This window comes from Grammomys surdaster, unplaced genomic scaffold, assembly GCF_004785775.1.
Source record: "Grammomys surdaster isolate TR1022 unplaced genomic scaffold, NIH_TR_1.0 125925, whole genome shotgun sequence".
Lineage (NCBI taxonomy): Eukaryota > Metazoa > Chordata > Mammalia > Rodentia > Muridae > Grammomys > Grammomys surdaster.
Genome location: NW_021620749.1, coordinates 4,030,553 through 4,035,512, shown reverse-complemented (window position 1 = coordinate 4,035,512; position 4,960 = coordinate 4,030,553). Strand labels below are relative to the sequence as shown.

At 47.8% G+C, this 4,960-nt stretch overlaps 1 protein-coding gene across 3 annotated transcripts in view; it reads right to left on the bottom strand.

Annotated features, from left to right (window-relative positions):
• Cldn14 (claudin 14) overlaps positions 1-4,960 on the bottom strand; it is an 80,733-nt gene that overhangs the window by 8,839 nt on the left and 66,934 nt on the right. The window contains exon 1 of one of the 3 annotated variants that reach the window (XM_028752519.1): positions 566-1,017. The exons of 1 other annotated variant lie outside the window; for it this stretch is intronic. The gene's annotated coding sequence lies outside the window, so the exon portion shown is untranslated. Of the gene's footprint in view, positions 1-494; positions 1,018-4,960 lie in introns of those variants that run through there. One more of the 3 variants, XM_028752517.1, reaches the window with a different exon arrangement.

The following is a 4,960-nucleotide window of genomic DNA, read 5'->3' as shown; positions in this document are numbered from 1 at the left end:
TAGATAGATAGATAGATAGATAGATAGATAGATAGATAGATAGATAGGGCAACCAAACTCTCGTATTCCCTTCTCCTAAGAGGATGTGTGTGAGCTTGGGGCTTGGGGGTCCAGGTAGAGGTTCCTGTGAGGAAGAGGATGCTCTCAAGGCAGAAGTTATGAACAGCGCTGAGCCGTGCTAGTTCCCCATAAGGAATCAGAGCGGACAGAGACAATGATGATAGAGTCTCTAAGCTGACAGAGTCTCCAAGTATCCTGATTTAGCCCTTGCTCCCAAATTGAGACCCAGAAAGTGAAGAGAGAGCTCTGCCCAGACACTGTGGAACCAAATTCCTGCCCTTCCTAGGTCCTCAGCAGCTTGGCTGCCCTTCACTCTCAACGTCTTAGGGTCCCCCTAGACACCCAGGCCCAAGAACCACAATGACTCCTTCATTTGGAGAACGTTCCCTTTCGCCAGGCTGCTGACCTGCCTTCCAACTCATCCACCCACACACCTGACAGGCAGGGCCCAGCTTTGAGATAAATGCCTGCCAGCTGCAGCCGCAGCCGCAGCCACTCCACTCACGAAGAGAACAGCTCGAGTCCCATCCACCTCGATGCTCTGACTCAGGTAGACCAGGGAGACACAGCAAGGACACTGAAGTCTTTCAGCTTTGTCTCATCCGCCAAATGGTAGCTCCAAGGCCAGGGTGTTTGAGAGACAGTTGTCTGGTCAATTACGGTCTCTGGGTCTCTGAGTAGGGCCTGCGTGGGCACACGTGCCCTCTGGTTAGAAGATTAACTACCCGGTGCACCTTACACAGTGGCCCTGCTGAGGCAAACATTCAAGACCAACCGGAATGGTCATATCTGCCTTTGGAACAAGAATGCTGGAGATGTAGAGACACGGCAGTCTAATGGGTCCCTGTGGCTGGCAGGTGGACCTCTCCTCTCCTCCCCACTGTTCTGTGTCAGCCTTTTCTGACCTCCCTGTTTTGGCTTTCTTGGTCACTGACTTCTGTGACGCAGCTGCTGGCCACAGTGACGTGTCCGTCCTCTGAGCCGTCCACCTGACAGTTGGCCCCACGTGGCTGTGGACTTTTTCCTTGTTGAGCAATTTGTTTTCCCAATCCAGATGAGTGCTGAGAGGGAATTGAGAGAAAGGAGCAATTTCTCTTCCCGGCCATTTTCATTATAATGCCTGAGGGATGAGTCAGGTGATGGCTGTAGGTAGGGAATAATAGGTCAAGGGTCGTATCACTGAGTGAGGGATGGTGTAAGAAGAGTCAAAAGGAGAAGACAGCCTTCTCAGGAGGTAGCAGATGGCAGCCTGGAGGCCTCAAAATGGCACAGAGACCTGTCCCTGCCAGGCATGCCTCCAGGCCCTGTCTGGAGTGTGATTTCTGGGATGCCAGGGTATGCTGAGAACCACTGAATTGTCTTTCTGATTCCATTAGCTCTCTATGCGACTGAACCGAGGTGTTCAGACACCTTCGATGGCACTCTTCAGTCACTGGGACTTTAGAGGGGACACTGTGGAAAAGTGTGCTGGACAGATGGCTTTGGGCATGGCTGGACAGAAAGGAAAGGAGTCTCAGAATCTTCTTCACGAGAGTGTCTCTTGACAAAACCCCTCTTATTAGGCCCTGCCTATCAGCTCCCGATGGTGCCACCCTGAAGACCAAGACTTGGTGTATAGAGACAACTGGTTCTCTGAGTGGCAAGGTATATATATGTATAACTATAAAAGCATTGAGTCGACATTAGCTTGTTCTTACCCATGTTCAGGAGGAAGTTGTTGTAAGGCATACTGTGTTCTCTGTTATGAATGGAAACACCTTCCTTCCATCCGTTCTGCCTGTGGCTGAGAGCCAAAGAGAGAACTTGGGAGAATGGGCCACATTAGGACTTTAGGTCACGACTGTGAACTTCTGGCAGTGACCTCTTCTTTCTCAGCCTGGTGCTGTGGGAAGACTCGCTCAGCCTGCAAGGTCTGCGGGCAGAAGTGCCCACCCTGGTGCACAACAGCCTGCCAGGTTCCCTGCAAAGACTGAACCTTCTGCTACACCTGTTCTGAATCCACACCCTGCCTCCTGATTGCTAGCTGTCTAACACATATCTGCTAACACCCAGCATCACACCCCGAGTGTGCCTCCATGGTGATAATTATCTAAACACCCTCACGTGGATGGTGCTTAACAAGGTGTGTGCACAGGAGGAAGCTGCTGTTATCGACAGCCATCTTGTCTGGTCGTCTTCATACAAGGCTTCCTTCCAGACAAGGTCTGAGCTCTCCCTCCTCTTTTGCTGTCTTAGTTGTCAGCCTTTGCAAGAGCCATCAAAAATGGCTGTTCTGAGAAAGGGTTTTGAGATCGGGCCCTGTATCCAGGCACTAGGTACCAGTCCAGAATTGGCTGTAGGTCCATGTATAGCTATCAAGGAGTGTTCCGATAAGTCTCCTTGTCTATGCCCAACTATAGAGCATGTCTGTCACATCGGAGGGGCTAGCAAGGCTTTGCAGAGGCCACACACTTCTAAAATATTTCAGTTGCCACAGGCTAGAAAGCACAGGGATCAGCAGTTGCCACAGGCTAGAAAGCACAGGGATCAGCAGTTTCCATAGGCTAGAAAGCACAGGGATCAGCAGTTGCCACAGGCTAGAAAGCACAGGGATCAGCAGTTACCATAGGCTAGAAAGCACAGGGATTAGGAGGAAGATAGAGGCATGTTAGATGTTCTCAGACACCATCAGGGCTCACAGGGAGGTGAATAGTGTGAATTATGAATATTCAATTTAATATGTGTATAAGCAGGTTGGTTTGTACCCTGCTCTTCCCCTTCTCCAAATAAGTGTGCTTCCCCCTCCCCCAGGCAAGTACATGTGTAAACCTGAACATAGAGATGATTTTGACAGAGGGCTGGAGAGATGGCTTAGCGGTTAAGAGCGCTGGCTGCTCTTCCAAAGGATCCAGGTTCAATTCCCAGCAAACACATGGCAGCTCATAACTGTCTGTGACTCAATTTCCAGTGGATCCGACTCCCTCACAAAGACATACTTGTAGGCTACATACCAAATGCACATAAAAATAATAAATAAATAAATTATCAAAAGAAAGAAAGGAGGAAAGAAGGAAAGAAAGAAGGAAAGAAAGAAGGAAAGAAAGAAAGAAAGAGAGGAAGAAAGAAAGAAAAAAAGAGAGAAAGAAAGAAATTGGACTTTAACAGTGGCAAAGCCCAGTGATTCTGAAAGTTCTCTGTACATAAGGTAAAAAGGATGACTAAAGCCGAGGAGGCCCTCCTAGTATTAGACCAGGAGGCTGTGTGCCTTTTACCATGTTTGGTTATTAAGCATTAGCCAAGAGCTTTTGCAGCTTTTCCAGCAAGCCAGTTAGGGATCCATGTGACCTTGGGCCACAATTCTGGTGCTTAAAGGACATCGGGTACCTCTATGAGCTGTCCTCACAGAGGGGCCTATGGTTTAACCAGGAATCTCCCCTATTCTATTCAGAGGCTTCCCAGAGAATAAGAAGCCACACACCTAGCTCTTAGAAGCAGACCAGCCAGGACTGGGTGTACCCTGGAGTCAGGAGAGCAGGGGCGGGAACCCAGTGACAAGCTGCACAGACCCCATCATTTTAATTGCCAAGTGCGTCTGGACCTTTCTGTGTCGGCTTCGTGGCAGTTTGTGTTTGCCGAGGAGATGGTGCGACACAGGATCCTAATGTTCTCTTGTAGCCTGGTAATAAAAGCCATCTGCCTGAAACCTTGTTTTGGAGCAAGAACGGGTATGAACAAACAAGCAAATGCTTGTAAAAGAACAGGAGATGGGCTGCTTCAGAAGCGGGGGGACAGGCACACATGTTACAGGACAGCATTGCCAGAGGCTGAGGACTTCCAAAGGTCAAAGGGAAGAGCCATTGTGAAAACACAGACACGGAAATAAATGTGGTTCGTGTAGGAGGGTGAGTCACATGACCAGGGCTGACCTCTTCTTAGAACTTGTGCCATATCTGGGGTCCCACCACTTCAGAAAGAGCAGAGACCTGAAGCTTTACCCACAAATCCCTGCAGTGAGTCGATGTGTGCATACCCCTCCCCGAACTTACATCTTTGCAGAACTTTAGAATGTCACCTTGTTCAGAACCAGGGTTTTCAAAGATGCCATTAAGAAGTGATAAATTAGGAATGGTGGTACAGACCTGTTTCCAGCATGAGGGAGGCGAGAGGCAGGAGTAGCCTTGTCTGAAGCCAGCCTGGTCTACATGGTAGATTCCAGGCTAGCCAGAGCCACACAGCAAGATCCTGTCTTAATACAGAAAAGTATGATGAGATCTTAGAGGACTGAGATGACCCTCAACCCAATGCCAAGTGTCCCTAAAGAAGAGGGGAGTGGAAGTCACGGGAGGGCAGAGAGTGAACTGACACTCTGTGAGCCGGGGACGCTCACAGTCCTATGTTTTTCCCGGAGTGGTGACAGAGACATAGTTTTTCCTAGTATCTTTAACCCACAGTCGGTGAATCTGTGGACACACAGCCTACAGGACTGAAGGCCAACTGTGACAGTGAGTCTGAGGACACACAGCCTACAGGCACTGAAGGCCGATTGTGACAGTCAGTGAAGTCAGTGAGTCTGAGGACACACAGCCTACAGGACTGAAGGCTGACTGTAACATTTGTTGCAGGTTTTTCACAGATGGTCTTTAGTTTGACCCCGCTTCTATCACTGTGACCCCAACTTTTAACACTTTTCTGCATCAACTGATACAACTTTGAGTCTTTTCTTGTTGCCACTGTGGTAGATTACATTGATTGGTCTTCAAATAGTGAACCAATCTTGCATCTCTGGAATAAATCCCATTCGATTATGGTATATAATATATAATATATAATATATAATATATAATATATAATATATAATATATAATATATAATATATAATATATAATATATAATATAATATATAATATATAATATATAATAT